This window comes from Sus scrofa, chromosome 6, assembly GCF_054392235.1.
Source record: "Sus scrofa isolate SSC_HxYL_T2T_F1_AM1 chromosome 6, Sscrofa_HxYL_maternal_Yorkshire_Landrace_v2.0, whole genome shotgun sequence".
NCBI lineage: Eukaryota > Metazoa > Chordata > Mammalia > Artiodactyla > Suidae > Sus > Sus scrofa.
The window spans coordinates 116,682,528-116,702,573 of record NC_139388.1 but is presented as its reverse complement, the minus strand read 5'-3'; the positions used below and the strand labels follow the sequence as shown (position 1 = coordinate 116,702,573).

General features: G+C 39.1%; 1 long non-coding RNA gene across 5 annotated transcripts in view; it reads left to right on the top strand.

The window, feature by feature from the left end:
- Window positions 1–5,126, top strand: part of LOC146402782 (uncharacterized) — a 95,108-nt gene extending 89,982 nt beyond the window's left edge. For 2 of the 5 annotated variants that reach the window (XR_014807798.1, XR_014807795.1), the window contains one exon: window positions 4,819–4,907. This is a non-coding gene — a long non-coding RNA (uncharacterized LOC146402782). Of the gene's footprint in view, window positions 1–2,855 lie in introns of all 5 variants that reach the window. The other 3 variants (XR_014807794.1, XR_014807796.1, XR_014807797.1) reach the window with 3 other exon arrangements.
- The last annotated feature ends 14,920 nt before the right edge of the window (window positions 5,127–20,046 follow it).

Below are 20,046 nucleotides of genomic sequence, written 5' to 3'. Positions count from 1 at the left end.
GAAAATTTTCTATGAAACTACAGCTTTATTAACATTTTCTTACTTTCAAGAGAGTAAAGGGGAGTTAATATTTGGTGGGGGCATCTTCTAAATGGAGGTTGCCTTCCTTACAACATGAAGCACATGCTTCTCCACCATTAGGTTGGAGATTTTAATATTGTTTTAAAAGAATAAAACACCTGCAATATACATATTTGGAAGGTTTTCACCTGTACTATGTTGATTGTTCTCTTACAACCTTATGAGGTGGGGAAGGAAGATGCTTCCATTCCCATCTGTAATGGGAAATACCAGAAAGGCTATGTAACTGACTCCTGGGTACACAGCTGGTTCAATCAGAGTTTGCAGTCTTAAGCAAGGTCAGTAGGGTGGGCAACGAGTGTAATCCACTAGGTTGGCGGTGTCTGTAACAGCTCCTTAATTAAGAAGCTGACTGTTCCAGTTCCCAACTCTTTCTCACCTGTAAAATGCAAATAAATAATAACTACCTGATCTGCTCCAAAGGTTTGTCAAAAATATCTTTTAAGGTAAGCAATGATTTATATGCAGTTTTCTTTAATTGTGATTATGATATGTGTGGGAGTATAAGTTACAACTGTTGTGTACCATAACGATACTAATTGGTAGTTTATAATAGGGTTCATTATGCTAATGTAATTTCATTCACAATTTAAAATTTGCTGTTTATTGAATTCATTTGGTCTCTAGTGATGAAATTAAAATATCCCCAAAATATAGAAAAGTAGAAGAGATAATTTTGAAAAGGCCTTAGTTCCATGTTTATTAATAATTTGGTGGATTTTTACTAGATATAATTTTTAAAATAGCATATTATTTATAATTTAATAGTTTTATATTTTAAATATAACATCATAGTTTACAAAATAATTTTTAATGACCACATATGATTCCATCAAAGTTGTTAATCATTATCTATTTTCTGATTCAATTTTTATTTTCCATTGTATATAATTGATTTACAATGTCATTAGTTTCAGATGTGCAGCAAAGTGATTCAGTTATATGTATTTATTCTTTTTCAAATTATTTTTCCATATTGGGACTAATCTTTTTTGATAGGAATAAAGAAATAGCCAAGATTTATTGAGCATCATTTGTGTGCCAGGCACTAGGTAGATGTTTTCTTCTTTTTTCTTTTTTTTTTAAATGATTTTTATTTTTTCCATTATAGTTGGTTTACAATGCTCTGTCACTTTTCTACTGTATAGCAAGATTACCCAGTCACGCACACATTTATAAATATATACGTGTATATATTCCTCACATTATCCTCCATCATGCTCCATCACAAGTGATTAGATACAGTTCCCAGTGCTATACAGCAACTTCTCATTGCTTACCCATTCCAAAGGGAATAGTTCTCATCTATAACCCCAGATTCCCAGTCCATTCCACTCCCTCCCCCTCCCCCTTGGCAACCACAAGTCTCTTCTCCAAGTCCATGCATTTCTTTTCTGTGGAAAAGTTCATTTGTGCCCTATATCACAGATGTAAGTGACATCGTATGGTATTTGTCTTTCTTTCTCTGACTTACTCCACTTCGTATGAGAGTCTCTAGTTCCATCCATGTTACTGCCAATGGCATTATTTTGTTCTTTTTTATGGCTAGGTAGTATTCCATTATGTACCACATCTTCTTAATCCATTCTTCTGTTGATAGACATTTAGGTTGTTTTCCTTGTCTTGGCTATTGTGAATAGTGCTGCAATGAACTTGCAGGTGCATGTGTCTTTTTCAAGCAAAGTTTTGTCCAGATATATGCCCAAGAGTGGGTCGTATGGTAGTTATATATTTAGTTTTCTGAGGTACCTCCATACTGTTTTCCATCGTTGTTGTACCAATTTAATTTCCACCAGCAGTGTAGGAGGGTTCCCTTTTCCCTCTTTTTTTGTTCTTTTTTGGTGACAGCTTTCTATTTATTTTCACTTAAGATTAGATCTAATGCTAACTATTTTTTATTCGTTTTGCTTTTTAGGGCAGCACCTGCGGCATATGGAAGCTACCAGGCTAGGGGTTGAATGAGAGCTGCAGCTGCCAGTCTCTGCCACAGCCACAGCAACACGGGATCTGAGCCACATCTGCAGCCTACACCACAGCTTGTGGCAATGCCAGACCCTTAACCCATGGAGCAGGGCCAGGGATTGAACCCCACGTCCTCATGGATACTAGTTGGGTTCGTTACCATGGATGCACAACAGGAACTCCTAGTGCAATCTATTCTATATCCACTGGACAAACAAGGTCATACTCTGTAGGGAACTGTATTCAATATTCTGTAATAAACCAAAATGGAAAAGAATATGAAAAAATATGTATAACTGAGTCACTGTCCTGCACCTCAAATTAATACAACATTATAAATCAGCTATACTTCAATAATGTAAATCTACTATACTTCAATAAAGTAATTTTTTAAAAAGATCTAACAAATTAAGGTTCCCAGAGAATGAGGGATTGCTTTACCACTCAAATAAAACATGACTAAGCTCTAAGGATGCCATAGGTTGGATCTGGCCTTAACCAGTGATTGACATTCAGCTTTCAGTAGAGTTGGGTTTCAAATGGAATATGGAATTGTATGGAAAGCTCAGACTTATACTAACTTTATTTTTCCTTGCACTAGAGGGTAGCTTTATATGCTTCTATTGTTTTTATTTATGAGATATTAATACTGTTAGGTCTAAAAGAGAAATGAGGGACAACAGTTCTAACATGGAAAATGAACCAAGCATGGTGTTCCCTGAAGGCCAATAAATGTCCCCTTTAAAAAACTTAGAAAACTTAGTTAATTTAAATGATCACATCTGTGATTCAAAATACATCTGGCCTTACAGAAAACAGCTGGGTCCAGAAGCCAAGCTGGTGAAGGCTGAATACATTGTAGCAGGGAGATAATTGGTCTCAGAAGTAAAGGCTTCCAAAAGCACAGCTATTCAACATTATTTCAAGGAGTGTCTCTGGAGGAAGATTGATCTTGACATGCCATTCTTCTTTCTGTGGTGTCCTCTGACAGTGCATGAAGACAATGACAGTTAGCAGGGGAGTCCAGAGAAAAGCTCCCAGAGCGTCTGCAGGAGATTCATTCCTGTGGCAGACAAAGTCGATCAAGATGTGGACTCTTTGTTCAGTCCACTGGCTTCAAAGCAAGTCCTGACTCTCTGAGCAGAGGAGTAAGACCATTTGAAGAGGCATCAAATGGTTTAGGAAAAGGGTGAACATTTCGCTAGTCCTTTATGCCAAAGGTTCCCAATGCATGGGCTTGGAAGCTCAGGGAAATGGAGTGACTACTGTCAATGCTGGATTTTTTTTTTTATGTCTTCAAGAATGAGTCTTGTGCCCCCCCCCAAGAAAAAGATTATTCAAGGGAGACTTCGGTTTTGAGTAACTTTATTCAACTGAATGTTACTTAAGTAAAACTTGGCTTTTTTCTTTTTTTTGTTTTTCTTTTCTTTTTATTTATTTTTTTATTTTTGTCTTTTTGCCTTTTCTGGGGCCACTCCCACAGCATTTGGAGATTCCCAGGCTAGGGGTCTAATCTGAGCTGTAGCTGCCTGCCTACGCCAGAGCCACAGCAACGCCAGATCTGAACCACGTCTGCGACGTACACCACAGCTCACAGCAACGCCGGATCCTTAACCCATTGAGTGAAGCCAGGGATTGAACCTGCAACCTCATGCTTCCTAGTTGGATTCATTAACCACTGAGCCACGGTGGGAACTCCATGGCTTTTTTCTTATAAGTCTTATTCAATATACAATGGGTACATTTTTGTGGGACACTTTATTAATATTTGGCATCATTTATGGGCTTAGATCATTAACCTTTCACTTTTTTAAGCTGTGCTTGTAGATTTAATATTATTTTGTTTTTTAGTCCAACAAAGTTTCCCAAAATCTTAAGTGATTCTTATAAGTCTAATAAATCTATTTATGAATAAAGTAGATCTTAAGATCCTGTAAATCAAAATGTGTTTCAAATGTGGTCCCTGGGCCAGCAGCATCAATATCACCTGAGATTTGTTAGAAATGCAAATTTCCAGACTCCACTCCAGATCTCCTGAATAAGAAACTGGGCTAGCTGTGTTTTAGCAAGCTCTCCAGGTGAATCTGAAGAATGGGAACATTTGAGAACCAGGGCCTTAAGGTCCTAATGTTATATGCAAATTTATAAGATTTCTAGTTAACATCACAAGTCTAAATAGATCCTTTAATTACAGATTTCCCATCAAAAATCATAACTTACTTTAGAACAATTTAATGTCAAATCCTCTTACACATTATCATTACTTAAGATACCTCGTCTGTAAGTGCTGAATCAAACGTGAAAAGTATATATACTAAAAGGTTTGATTTAATTTCTCCCTGAAGAATTTTACCCTCTAAGGAAATAATTGTGGTTTCGCCACCACGGGAATTAAGTTTTAAATTACATTATTAGTTCCTGAAGATTGCTAATTGACCAAAGATTTCAGTTGAGTGTGAGATCCAAAATTGGTGACATTTAAGGTAGGTCTCCTTATGTAGGAGTTATAACATAAAACCTACAGTTTAATGAAGGGAATGATCACCATCACCCACCACTTGGGTATGAAATAACATACTCCTTGATTTTCAAAGGAAATTACAGTCCACAGCCTCCACCCCTGTAATTCATGGTACCTAGCTTTTGTTAATCAATGTATTCTTTCAATGCTGAATTCTTCCTATTCCTATCTGTCCTATCTGACAGCTGACCTCCATATTTAAATGGCTCCTGATTGAATTCTGTATCACAAAGCTGACACATTTTGCTTTCTAGGGTCCATTTCCATGATAGTGATGAGAGATCTGTGAAGCCTTATGCATCTTACACGTGGTCAGTGAATTACAAACATTTGATTTTGTGCACCTGCAATTAGTTTTCACTCGAGTGGAGATGCTCTTGTACTTCTAAAATATGGTGTTTTCAAGCATATTGATTTTATTGTAGCTTTTTATCATTATGTATTATTTTCATCTATGGGTGCTAAACATACAGCTGAATGGAAATAGTTATTTTCTGTTTAAAGGGTCCTTGTTTGGAAAACACACTGTAAGCAAATAAAAGGAGAGGTGCTCAATGTGAAATGCATTTAGTTATTTGTCTTATTAATTACGATCTAAGAGCTAACACATTTTCTGCCAGAATGAAGTAGTTGAGGCATAGAGGCTGAAAATACAGTGAATTTGGATATAATATGCAGGTCCAAAGGTGATACTGCTAACCTGGCATCAAGAGGATATATTTAGAATGGATTTTGAAGTGGAGTGTTGCAGATGTAATTCTGTCTAGCTTGAGTAATTTCTTAGGTCTATTTATGTGAGCAAACTGCTTATCAACACCTCTACGACCACCATGCAGGGCTTTGCTCATCTAGAATATTGCAGTAGTGCCTGAACAGGTCTCCCTGTCTCCACCCTCACTAACTGCATCCACCCATTTACATGTCCTCCACAGTGATCCCATGAAGCTTTAAATCCTCCAGCGCCTTCCCATCTGGTTCTGAAAGCTGTCTTTTACCATGGCCATTGGTGCCCTCTGTGATGCAACCTTTGTTCTTTCTGATCTCATTGCTTCTTCTCTCTTCTAGCCACCTGATTGGTTTGCTAAACACACCAAACCTATTTTGCCTCAGAGCCTTTGAATTTGCAGTTTCCTCTGCCAGGTAGAGCTTCCATTGGTGCTCACATGACTTCCTCACTCTCTTGACGTCTTTGCTCAATTATTACCTCTTTGATAAAGCCCTTCCCATCCACCTAATTAAAATGGCCAAGTCTGCCTCAGAACTGCCTCTCCCTCTTCCCTGCTCTTTCTCTCTTTCACACACTTACCATCCATCTTTTAATCAGAGGATTGTGTACCTTCTCCTTGTAGATTGTATACTGCATGAGGGCCAGGATTTTTTTTCCTCTGCTGTATCCCCTGTGTTTAAATGGTGCCTACACATATGGTCAGCATGCAGTAAGTAATGGATGAAATAAATGAATGGAATCAAAAAAGGAGGTCTCTTAATATGCATCCTTACCATTTTCCATTGATGGTCCCAGAATATGATCCACAAATTCTGGCTGTAATTCTCCCCAGAGGAATACATCTTCTAATGGATGTGTTGTGAACAGCTCTTATAGAGAGCTGTAGAACTCTATCTTTTGAGAACTGTCTTGAGTCAAAAACAGGGTGGGGCATCAGCTTCATGTGCACAGAAGAAATATAGTTCCCACCTGTAACTCCCATCTAATGACTGGGCCTGGAAGTTGTGCAAAGCTTCTTCTCCAGCACTGTCTCTCCATGCCCTCCGTCCCTAAGTGCCCACTAGGCCCATCCCCAAGACCAAAAGTCAGTTGTGGGGGAGGAAGGGGTCTAGCTCTCTGTCACTCCTTTCCTCCTAGGGACATGCAAAGTCATGGCAGTCTTTAACATTATGGCCTTCTTTACCTTATTGTTGGTTTGGATTTATAATATAGTTTAGGCCAAAACATAATTCCTACCTGTGCTGGATAGTATCTGTGGTTCTCTCAGCACCACACTTGCCTGCTTCCTCACATGGGGGGTTGGAAGGCTGCAAACTACCCCCAACCACCTTTGCTGGATGTCTTCTGGGTGTGTCCTTCTAAGGAAAGGCACTGGGAGGAGATTGTGAAATGAAAAACGGAAAAGCCCTTCTGGAATGCTTCAGGTCCTGGCCTCTGGCAGTGACAACAGTGGCTGAGGTGGCTGTCAGTGGGTGTGGTTTCTTGCATTGTTGTAAGCAATTTAGTAGCCTGTTCTGTTTAATAGTGGTGTGCTTCCATCAAAGTAGTGGCCTGTGTGGGCTCATAGGATCCCATCCAGGAGTGAGGGTGGCTTCCTGATCCTAAATTAACAATGATTATCTCTTTCTTCTACCCCTTTCTTACCTGAAAACTAGGTTCTCCTCTTGGTAGCTGTTGACCTCAAAGACAACCAAGCCAAAGATCTGGAAAGGGAAGGATTTCTTCCTACTTGCAGGAGAACACCAGGGATGTTTCCCAAGGCAGTGTCTCCCTGAACTGCAACATTGAGGAAGTTTTAAGCCAAGGATACATGCATATTCACAGAGGGACTTGAGCAGAGGAGAATTCAGCATAGAATTGGGACAAAGGTCAGTAGGGTCCAAGCTTTAGATGATCGAAGTCAGGAGAGTCACCATCACCATTCTATCCTCCACCTGGGTGGGCCTTCACTCCTGCAAAACTCAAAGGTATACTATGCATATCCCTTGAAGAGGAACTAGGACTCTGCTTTGTCACTTCCCTGTTCTTTGACTGTTTTGCTTTCTCTGTTCCTACATTCCTTTGTTCCCTTAAGATCATTAATTACTGAGACCTGTTCAAGGGCAAGCATTGTGGCTAGGCTTAGATCACAAAATGGTTTAGGCTAAAATGGGTTAAATCATGTCAAGAAAGTCATTGCTGGTTCTCTTTATCTTGGGACCCCCTAACTTACCTGCTTACTCCTTCAACCTCAAAAATTTCAACTCTATAACCAATGTCTTGTCTTTTCTTTTTTTCTTTCTTTTTTTTTTTTTTTTTTGGATTTTTAGGGCTGCACCCATGCCATATGGAAGTTCCTAGGCTAGGGGTCTAATCGGAGCTATAGCTGTCAGCCTACTCCACAGCCATAGCAACGCCAGATCCAAGCTGCATCTGTGACCTACACCATAGCTCTTGGCAATGCCGGACCCTTAACCCACTGAGCGAGGCCAGGGAACGAACCTGCAACCTCACAGTTCCTAGTAGGATTTGTTTCTGCTGAGCCACAATGGTAACTCCACCGATGTCGTTTCTTAACAACTCTCCCTTTTAAGTGCATATAGAGTAGTTTCTCTTTTCCTGATTGGATGCCAGTTCACTATTTGAATCCTAAACACATGGTTTTGCTTGTGTTTTCCAAGTGCATAGATCATAAGAGTATGAGTAGTCTCTAAAATCTGGGAATCACAAAGAGAACCTTTGTGTTGACAGGCGTAGAGGTTGGATATCCTAGGTACTTTTGGCTTTGGTACTAAGTTGGAAGCAGGATGAAAAATGGGGGAAATTGTTAGGTATTAATCAAGTCTTTGATGTTTTGGGCTGAGTATTACAAAAGTTGGTGGCCTCCTAGAGATGGAAGTCTGGCTTCCTGCAAGTCCGATGTATAGTAGACTGGTTTCCTGGGCTTATGATTATAAAGGATTAGTTTACTGGACAGCTGCTGGTGGTCATGGGTCAGAGTTCTGTTTTTATATATGGTGTGGCCATTGTTTTTTAATGTAGTCCATCCCTCAGAATTAATGCTCTTAACTACCCGTATGGTAGTTCTATATTTAGGTCTCTGAGGTACCACCATACTGTCTTCCATAGTGGAAGTACCAATTTGCATTCCCACCAATATGAAGGAGGGTTCCCTTTTCTCCACTTCTTCTCCAGCATTTATTGTTTGTTGACTTGTTAACAATGGTCACTTTAACTGTTATGAGGTGGTACCTTATTGTAGTTTTGATTTACATTTATCTAATAATTAGTGATGTTGAGCATTTTTTCATGTGCCTGCTGGCCATCTCTGTTTTCTTTGGAGAAATGTCTATTTAGGTCTTCTGCCCATTTTTTGATTGGGTTGTTTTTTGTTGTTGTTGGTCATATGAATTATTTGTATATTCAACCCTTGTCGGTTGAATCATTTGCAAATATTTTTCTCCCATTCTGTAGGTCATCTTTTCACTTTTTTAATAGTTTCTTTTGCTGTGCTGAAGATTTTGAGTTTAGTTAGGTCCCATTGGGTTTATTTTTGTTTTTATTGTCATTATTCTGGAAGGCAGATCAAACAAGATGTTGCTGTGATTTATGTCAGAGAATGTTCTGCCTGTGTTTCCCTCTAGGATTTTTATAGTATCTGGCCTTTTAGGTCTTTAATCCATTTCGAGTTTATTTTTATGTATAGTGTTAAAGAATGTTCTAATTTTCATTGTTTTACATGCAGCTGTCCAGTTTCCTCAGCACCACTTTTTGAAGAGACTGTCTTTCCTCCACTGTATGTTCTTGCCTCCTTTGTCATAGATTAGTTGATCATAGGTGCTTGGGTTTATTTCTGGGCTTTCTGTCCCATTCCAGTGATCTATAGTTCTGTTTTTGTGCCAGTACCATATTGTCTTGATGACTATAGCTTTGTAGTGTAGTCTGAAGTCAGGGAGCCTGATTCCTCCAGTTCCTTTTTTTCTTTTCAATACTACTTTGGCTGTTCAGGGTCTTTTGGTTTTCCGTACAAATTTTAAAATATATTGTTCTAGTTTGATAATGTTATTGGTAATTTGATAGGGATTGCATTGACTCTGTAGATTGCCTTAGGCAGTATTGTCATTTTGAGTATATTGAACCTTCTAATCCAAGAGCATGGTATATCTTTGCATCGATTTGTGTCATCTTTGATTTCTATCATCAGCATCTTATAGTTTTCAGAGTACAGGTGTTTTGTCTCTTTAGGTAGGTTTATTCCTAGGTATTCTTTTTGATGTGATGGTAAATGGGTTTCCCTAATTTCTCTAGTTTTGATCTCATATTTGCTAATTTTATATCATATTTGTCAATGAGTGATTTCCTACTTTTATATTATCTTGTGTTTACCAGTGAGCTTTTTTTCTTTTGTAATACTGTTTCTAATTGTGGGTTTTCCTTTTCTGCTTAGAGAAGTTCCTATAGTAGTTGATGTAGAGCTGGTTTGGAGGTGCTGAATTCTCTTAGCTTTGGCTTTTCTGAAAAGCTTTTGCTCTCTCCATTAAGTCTGAATGAGAGCTTTGCTGGGTAGAATATTCTTGGGTCTAGGTTTCTCCTCTTCATCACTAAAAATATGTCTTGCCACTCCCTTCTGGCTTGTAGAGTTTCTGCTGAAAAAATCAGTTGTTACCCTTATGGGGTTCCCCTGTATGTGATTTGTTGCTTTTCCCTTGTGACTTTTAGTATTTTTTTCTTTTTATTTAATTTTTGTCGGTTTGATTAGTATGTGTCTTGCTGTGTTTCTCCTTGGGTTTATTTCACATGGAATTCTCTGTGCTTCCTCAACTAGAGTGAGTGTTAGCTTTTCCATATTAGGGAAACTTTTGGCTATAAACTCTTCAAATATTTTCTCTGACCCTTTCTCTCTCTTCTCCTTCTGGAGCCCTATCACTGCAAATGTTGTCCCAGAGGTCTCTTAGACTCCCCTCAGTTATTTTCATTCTTTTTTCTTTATTCTTTTCTGTGGCAGTGATATCCACCACTGTCTTCCATCTCTCTTATTTGTTCTGCTTCTGTTAACCTGATACTTGTTCCTTCTAGTGTACTTTTCATTTCATGTATTGTGTTATTCATCTTTCTCTTTAAATCCTCGAGCTCTTTGTTAAAAATTTAAGTTCTTTATGTGTGTCTCCATTCTTTTTCCAAGATCTTGAATCATCTTTACTATCATCACTCTCAATTCTTTTTCGGACAGTTTGCCCATCTCCTCATTGTTTTGTAGGTTTTATGTGTTTTTGACTTGTTACTTTTTCTGAAAGCATCTTCTTTGTCCATTGCATAATGTTTACCTTTCTGTTTACTGTCCCCTTGACAACAGGTATGTAGATGCAGTAGCAGGTGCCCAGTGCTGGAGTTCTCATGGGTGGTAGTGGTTCATATGCACCCAGAGCATGTGTTGGGAGCAGTGGTATCGCACTCCCTCTCCTGGTGCTGGGCGGCTGCTAAGGATGGGATCTGTGAGGCAGGTGGTAGTGATTCACAGTTCGCAGGATTACTACCAGGTAGCTTTCAGGACTATTTCCTGAAGCAGTTATTCCTGCAGCCCTGCCCTTTGCCAGGAATGCTCTAGGGACTGCTTTCTGTAGCTGCAGGGACAGGGCCACTGTTCTGCAGTTACTGTCCTTGCTTGGCCACTCTAGGGATCTCTTTCTGTAGGCCCAAGGTTGGGGAACTGCTCCCTAACTGCTGCTAAAAAGCTCTCTGTAGCTGTAGGATGTGTAATTCTGGTGGTCCCTCCCCCTGCCTGGCTGCAGGTAGGAGTGCTCTCTGTAGCCCCTGCAGATTGGAATGTGGACTAATGGGCCTCCCCTGGCTCTCTTGGCACAGAACAAGTGTCCCTAACGTGGGCCCTGTAGCTTGTACTTTTCTCCAGCTAGCCAGCATGCTGTTCCAGCAGGGGGCATGCAGTAGTAGCCCACTCTTGGCTCTTTTTGGCACAAATCAGTACCGCTAGCATGAGCTGGTGCAAAGCCATAGGGTGAAGCCATGGAGCTTGTGCCTTTCCTGGACAGCAGTTTGTGGCTCTCCTTGTGTGGGACAGACGTCGCTAGTGCAGAGGCCACTGACAGGAGCTGGGAGCTGTTATTCCCTCAGGTGGTCACTCCACTTGCTCCAAGCTCTCTGTAGCTCTATGTACAGGGCTGTCTGCAGCTTGAGAAAGTGCACTCAGGGAACCAGGCTATAGTGGTGGATCCTGCCCCTTCCCTCCAGCACCCCAAACAATGGCACCTAACCTTGGAGCCCAACTGGGTTGCCTCAGCTTATGCCCTCAAATGTGGTTGCTTTATACTCTAGTCCCTCCGAGCTGTTTCTGCATGGCCAACCCCATTTTATTTCCATGTAGCAAGCCCCAGCTCTCTCTTTGAGAAACTAGAGTTTTAGTTCCTGACACCTGCTGGCACCCACATACAGTTGCCCACAGCACTACCCGTTTGTGGAGGATTGTTTCCATTTTCACTGCTTCACACTGATTGGCTAGAGTTCCTTCTCCATCTTGGCTGATCTTCTCACTGGCAGGGGAACTTCCCAGGGTGCAGGAGCTTCTCCTCTTTCCAGCTCCCTCCTAGGGGGTACAGGTTCTTCCTTTTACTTCTTTTTCTTCTTTCTTTTGTTCTGTCTGGTGTGATGTTTCTCTTGCTCTGTCATAATCTCAAGGTCTTTTGTCAGTTTTTAGCAAATTTTCTGTGCAAATAGTTGCACATATAAATGCATTTTCAATGTATTTGTGGGAGTAGGTGAGCTACTCTGCCATCTTCCTTGTCCTCTCCAGATATTGCTGTCTGTGATGCAGTTCTCAAGATTCCAGGGTGGAAGTGAATTTTATAGCTTCGTAAATCGACAATGTGTTTATTTTTTAGGATAACTATTTTTTAGAATTATATTTGTGGAGTTTGCACAGATTTCCAGGAACCCCTGAACAATGCTGAATATGATCTCTTTGCTAATTTTTTTTTTTAACAAAAGGGGGTGCTTGCATGAAAGTCCCTAAAGAAGAATTAACAACTGCATGAACAAGAATCACACATATGGCTTGGTTGGTGTCCAGAATGGGGCCCCAGAAATGCTCTTTGCATGACGTAATTATAAATGAAAATACATCTGTGGTGAGCAAAAGCGTTTCAGCTCATGCAATTGTTCCTGTGTTACATCGCCATCAGCCGAGAAGTCATTGTTTGTTAAAAATATAATACATTTTCCGCTAAAAAATTCATTGCTTCTACAACTGATTTTCTGTTTTTTTTTTTTTTCAAACCAGCTTTTGGTTTCCTCATGAATTTGCTTTGTACCAGTGGACACAGGATGGGAGAAAGAGAACATGACAGAGTTATTACACAAACCCATTGGCTGTGGCAAAAGGCCAGAATGAAATTTAAACAGTCTTGTTTCCAGATTAACACTGCAAAGCTATCCAGTAGCACTTGCCTTTTTCTCCCTACCTCTTGCTTTCTACCTAAAATGATTTAAATCATCCTCACTTTGTAGAAAGCAACCTCTGAATCCAGGAACCTTCTCTTCTATTGGCACGTTTTATTTATTTTTTAAACTGTCTTTGACTGGACTGACCATTCTTCTCAGCTACTTTCTTGTGATGATGACATAGCACTGGCTCAAGTATTTAAAGCAGTCCTCCCATTTTTTTCCCCCTTCTAGAGACAAAGGTTCATGTCATTTGATATCCTTGAAGCAGATGCAAGTCCTTCAAAAGCACCCAGGAGAGTTGGAGGGACAGGTTTCCCAGCTGATACTGAATGATGCATTTCATGTAAACTCATTCCAAACCATTGGCATCCCTGCAAAAAAGCCCCATGAAATCTCTATCTGGAGGTGGCATGCCTTAAAGAAGTTTAGTTTTTGGCCTGTGTTTTCTGAAAGTATGTATTTTAGGATGATCCTACAACTATGTCTTTGAATTGTCAGATGCCCTTGGGACACGGAAATGCCCAAACACAAGCACATACCATATCTACTGGACATTCAGCATTATTCTGCACATGTGGTGATCAGCTTGTGATGGGAAGGTTTTTCAGCACGCCTCTGTAGTCATTGATATACTCCATTTTTGCTAAGTTGAAATATAAAGGTAGTCATTTTAGGAGCTTCTTAAGAGCCTTTTTACTGTGAGTTCCCTTTCTTTTTTAGACTTGTTTTCCACTTGAACCATGTAGCTTGGTACCTTTATTCCTATAAGAGAGATTCATTCATTGCCCACTGAAGCCTTTTCTAGTTTAAATGGGTAGAGAAAGGGTTTTTCTTTTGACCTTTTAAGCCATAAGGAGGATGCAACCCCTGGAGAGTTTTTGTTCTGTTTTAATTTGGTTAAAGCAAATTTAATTTGGGAAGGCATGAACAAGAAATATTTTAGACTTTGGCTTTCATCACGACCTTGTTGGTGACCCCTGTCCCCTTGCCTTCTAGCTCTCTTTGCCTCTACCTTAAATATAAAGAGAGGCTACAGTATTGACCCACCAAGGGGGCTTGACCTTGCTTTGGAGAATGCAGCAGAATACCCAGGCTGCCAGATTCCTGATGGTCAGGGAGGTCTTGCTGCGGACCAGTTTAAGCTGGCAAGTACATAAGCTTCATTGGGCTATTTCAAAGTTCACCAGCTTTAGTGCTAATCCTCTTAACATATTAGGCCAAATGACTCACATACCATGATGGCAGTGGCATAAAGGCCTCTTCCATTTTTATTTACATTTCTCTGCATGGTAGAATGCAAGCCAATTCACTCTCCTCTGGATGGGATGCCTTCCTCACCATGCCCTGCCCCCAAGGTGTTTGAAATTATTTGAAGGCCAAACTGCTCAGGCTAACTTATTTGAAGATTTCATAATACTGCTTTCCCAAAGCCTTGGAACACTTACAATGTGTTGCCTTGGTGATTCTAGTTTTATTTTTTTTTTTGTTGTTTTTTTTTTTTCTCCTTCTTTTGCAAAGGATAACATCTTGGCTGCAGACAAGGTAAGCATTTCCAGTATGAATGTTTAATGAAGATGAAGTCAGCATGCAGTGTGCTGATTATTTTGCTTTCTAATAAACCCATACTCAGCAATAGTCTTATTACTGCTGTGACTCCTTGCAACAATTTTTCAGCTGCCTCTATACTCAGAAGAAATTTCTTCCAACATTGCTGTTCTTATAATTACATAAAGCATGAAGAAGTCAAGGTTGTGAAGAAGCAATGAGCTAAAAATAACCCCTAAGAACTTTTTTTTCCTAATCTCCAGATACCATGTGTATGTTCATATATGACAGAAACTGAGCAAGACAGAGTAAGCTCTGAGATTACCTGAATGTGTTTCAGATTGCAAGTGGATCTCAGATGTCATGGGTGCTACCAGAAAAAAAAAATCCATCATTGGTAGAAGAAAAATAGTTCTGTAAATAAATAGTTAGGAACCAGGGTGGGTGGTGGGGAGGCAGACTGTTGAAAGGCTAGAAACAGAAAGGCTGAAGTTTACTCTTATAAAATGTCCAAGTGTGACCAGTATGGCCCTAAGGTGCCATTAAGTTTAAAAACTCTGGATACTAGCACATGACAAACAGAATTGTTCTCTGAGGACTTATTATATCCCAGCTGACTAGGTTATGTACATTACAAATCTTTTCTAGACTCCTAAAAGTTACCCACAGTGGTAAACATTACTATGTCCATTTTTTTGTAAAAACCAAGCTTGGAGAATTATCTGTCCCTAGTCACATCGATTATAAATGAAGGATCTGGGATTCATACTCAAGTTTGCTGAACTTCAGAGCCCCTTTGTCTTTTGGTTATGCTGCCTTCTCAAAGCTGGCAGAAACTCCAGTGGGTTTTGATAAATATGGAGAAGTAGCCACAATAATCTACTTTCCTTGCCTCTGTTATCATAAACAATACTTGCTTTGGATGTCAAGTCAGATTAATGCTAGAGTAACAGAGAAATAGTCTACATTTGTTCAGATTCAGAAAACAACTTCTGGTATAAAAGAACAGGCACAGAAATGGAAGTTGAAGTCTTGGAGTATGTGTCACCGTGTTTTTGTTTTTTTTGTTTTTTTTTGTTTTTTTTAGGGTCACATCTCCCGGATATGGTCGTTTCCAGGTCAGGGGTTGAATTGGAGCTGCCACTGTTGGCCAGTGCTACAGCCATAGCAACATCAGATCTGAGCCTTATCTGTGACCTACACCACAGCTCACAGCAACGCTGGATCCTTAATCCACTAAGTAAGGCCATGGATTGAACCTACGTTCTCATGGATACTAGTTGGGTTCATGACCAAGTTTTAAACTCTGTCACCATGTTTTAAAAAACCTCATTTTTACACCTATAGGAAAGTAGAAACAAGACTAAATTGAAATCCAGTCATTTTTAAACAAATTTAAAATCTTGTCAAAAGAGTGGAAGACTCCACATGTCATTGGGAACTCTTCCAACCTCAAATAGGCAACCATAGTTGTCTGATGACCATGATACTCAGTGTTTGTGTTGGAAAATTAAAAGTATCAATTTTAGAGTTCCCGTTGTGGCGTAGCAGAAACAAATCCGACTAGGAACCATGAGGTTGTGGGTTCAATCCCTGGCCTCGCTCAGTGGGTTAAGGATCTGGCATTGCTGTGAGCTGTGGTGTAGCTTGCAGACGCAGCTCAGATCTGGAATTGCTGTGGCTGTAGTGTAGGCCAGTGTCTACAGCTCTGATTAGACCCTTAGCCTGGAAACCTCCATATGCAGCTGGTGCGGCCCTAAAAGAACAAAGGACTAAAAAAAAAAAAAAAGTATCAATTTTAAGGTTTAGAATGCATCTCCTTTTGTGCACAGTCATGAGATGATGCAATGGGAAGAGTCCATTGGCCTTGGAATTAGGTGAGATCCTATCACAGCTCCCTAATATGGAAGATACTTAGCCTCCCTGTGTCTTGGTATTCGTGTCTGTAAATTAAGATTCGTGTCTGTAAATCCCTACCTCAGAAGGTTTAGTGGGACAACATATATAAAATCACTTACGGTTAGTGGCACATGGTAGAAACTAAAAAAGTGTGATCTATCTTTACCTTCCCTTTATGTTTTATTCAAATCTCTCTCATTTCACAGTGAAATTCAATTTATCCTAAGGAAGAGGTGAACAAAAGCAGAATAAGTTGTTCACCATCTTTGTCACGATGATCTTTCAAATGTCTCTGGATGTACAATGTATTCTTGAGTTTCAGATATGTCTTCCCCACTCCTGAACATTTTAAAGATTTCAATATATATCATTTTCACTTTTGAACATTTCCTCTGACTTCTAATGTGTCAGTGATCTGATGATATTAACATAATTATTAATATAATAAGCACATTGACTGTGGATTCACATTGCAGGATTCAAATCTCATATTTAACTTCTAAAATTTCTGTGACCAGGAGAAGTACTTAACCCTCTGTGACTTAGTTTTTCTCATTTGTAAAATTAGGGTAATAATGGTATCTAACTCATTTTTATGAACTAATACTTTTAAAATTCTTGGAAATTATACCTGGGAAGTAATAAGCACCGAGAAGTTTAGCTGTTACTATTGTTATCATTATTTTATATTTAAGAAGGAGAGTTTATCACTCAGGACATTCGTAGGTATTTAAATATTCTGTACATTTAACATCTTGTTTCAACTCACTGCTGCACCTTTATTTGCATATGCCTTTATTTCCATAGGGATGTCGTGGACCATATGTGTAGTTATTTTGTGTGTAGTTTTACATACATCTTGTTATGTCATACATTCTGTTTCACTTGCCTTTTTAATTCATCATTATGTTTCTGAGATTTATTATACATATGTAAGAGGATCTAGTTCATTTCTTTCTGAGTTCCGTAAATGTTTATAGGCATGTAGCTTCTTTTTTATGTTTTCCCTTTGATGTCCGTTTAGGTTGATCTAGCATTTTGCCTTTCCCAGCAAAGCTATGATGAACAACTTTAAATATATTCCTTTGTGTATCTGTATGAAAGCTTCTTGGAAATGTATACCTGGAAATAGGATGACCTAGTTGGAGGACCTATATGTGGTTTCAGTTTCATTTAACACTGCTAGATTGAGTATCTCTTGGAATGTTATTTTGCTAGTCTAGGTTAAATTGATGAAAAATTTCTGGTCTTAACAATTTGCCTGTTTTTCTATTTGGGTTGTCTGCTTCTTGCAGATTGTAAGAATTCCTTATGTATTCTCAATATGAATCCTTTGTCAGTTATGTGAATTGAGAAGCAGTGTGGAATGCCATTGTTAGCACAACGTTAAGGCAAACTGCCCTGGTTCAAACACTAGCTCCCTCATTCACTAGTTTTGTGACTTCGCTCAAATTCCTTAAGCTTTCCGAGGTTCAGTTCCCTCATCTCTAAATTGGGATAGTTCCCATGAAGAACTAAGAGGACTAAATTAGTCAAAGCATGGAAATCACTTAGAACTGAATTTTAATATGCCTTATACAGACATATTCACTTTTTTTTTTTTTTTAACTCTTCTAATTGTTTAACCCTACCCTTACACTCACTCAATTCCCCTCCCTTCTCCTTATGGAATTTTGTGTTCTTTGGATCAAGAACCATGTGTTGGTAGATTTTCTGTTTCCAGGTGCTTAGTAAACAGTCTATCCCATGTGGGAGGTGTTCTTTTAATGTTTACAGAATAAATGAATGGATGGTTGCTTTTGGTGTCATGTTGCCTCTCCCATTACTAAAGTCCCCTTCCATTTCCTTTAGATATAGTTGGATGCCACTGAAGGGCAGGTTACTTTCCTCTCACTATGCCTGCAATTAAATCAGTGGAGGGGCTCCCTTTGGGAATTATAACAGCTTGGCTTTTGAGACATAGTTCCTTATACATTTAAAATTTAACGTTAACAGAACTAGCTGCTTTCCACTTTCCATTACAACAGTCTGCAGATTTAAAGCGTTTATTCTGGTTCCATCATGTGGGTCAGTTTTTGAGGCTTAGATGTCCCTGTGGTATATGAACAGAAAGACATGACTGATCTCTTGGTAAAATTCTCTGAGTAAGGTCCATGGAGACCTACCCAGAGCCCAGGACGAATTGAAGATGGACTTAAGATTAGACAGTCCATCCTGATATATGGATCATTTCTCTTAGTTTTTGTGTAGCTTAAAATCATAGATATATTCAGATTGTCTCAAAAAGTGACCTTGAACTTCAAGATTCTCTGAACTCATATAGGAAAAATGTGTTTCTAACCTTGGCAGTTTCCCTAAACTTGGCATGGAACTTCAATTTTGATGAAAATCAGTAAAGGGTATCTCATAGAACAAAAGGCAGATGATGAAAAGTGTATTTATGTAGTTTTTAAGGGCTGAGAGAATGCTAGGAGGAATGAAAAGAGCAGGCAAAAGGGAAGTGACATTGAATGATAATTAATACAGTTTTACACTGTATCAAAATCTAGCAGTACCTTTTTATGATTCATATACTAAATATTTGGCTGAAACTGAGGATAAATGGAAAAGAAGTAATGTAGAGGGTGTGTTACATATTCTCTAAAAATTGCAAGTGTAACAGAACAGATGTATAGTGAAATATTTGCTAATACTGCTAATGTGTAAATAGAAATTTATGGTTACCTTATTTGTTCTCATATAAGATTATCATTAGTGAATTTTTATTTACTCTCCTTAACCTATGAAATATAAGACTTTCAATGGAGCTGAGCTATAGGAAATGTGAATATAATAGAAAGTCAAGGTTTCCTACATCTTTATTTAATCTATCAGTAGCTTCTGCTTTTTTAGTAGCTCTGTCTTTGACTAAGTTGCTTTAATGAATTTCGCAATTTTTAGCTAATGAGTGGGAATTAGTACTTTGCAACTAACAAATTACCTCATCTAATTTGTTCTGGCTCTCCTTAGGTAAATCACATTAATGTAGTCTGGGTATTATGCTTGGATTGAAGAGCAAAGTTGGGGTTTTCATTGACTATTTTCAACAGACTCAGATCTCCTCTCATCCTTAAAGTGTACAAGCCTTTTTTTTGGCTTGTTAGTAACAAGTGAGGACCAGTCTAGGGATGCATGGACTTCCCCCAGACTTCACCTTTCTTCATGCATTCATTCCTTCATTAAATAGTAATTACTTGACAGGTATAGGATGCTTATTTGGTGCTAGAGATGCAGAGAAGAATAAAATGTGGTCCTGCCCTTAGTGCTGAAAACTGAAAGCAAATAAGAGATAGTAAAACTGTTACTATATTGTGAGTTAAGTGCTCTGGGAATCGTGGGAGAAGATCTGAGAGGCATCCTCGCCTATCCTGAGAGAGGAAGAAGTAATTTAAAAAGTGTTCCTGGGAGAGAAGGGAGTAAACTAGTTTCCAGGAATGAATAGGGATTAGTCACTGGAGGAGTGAGCCAAGAGCATTCCAGGCCTGGGGAGCCATGTATTCAGTGGTTCAGAGATGTAAAACCCAGGTCTGATTTGAGGAAATTACAAATTTCTCAGCATTTATAGTAAGTGGAGAATGTAGATAAAGAAGACCAAGAGAATTTGGAAAGGAACAGGTTGAAAAGGGTATTGCTCATCATGCTCAATTATCTAGACTTAATCTAGAAGACAACAAGGAAACATCCAGGGGCTCTAGGCAAGGGAGTCAGATGGCATTGTTCCCTTTTATTTATGTAACTTAGTGAGGCACTCTGACCATCCTTCCCACAGGAGGGCAGACGGCTTGCTTGTCCTCCTCTATCCATGTTGAAAGGGTGATTATTTTTAACTACTGACAAC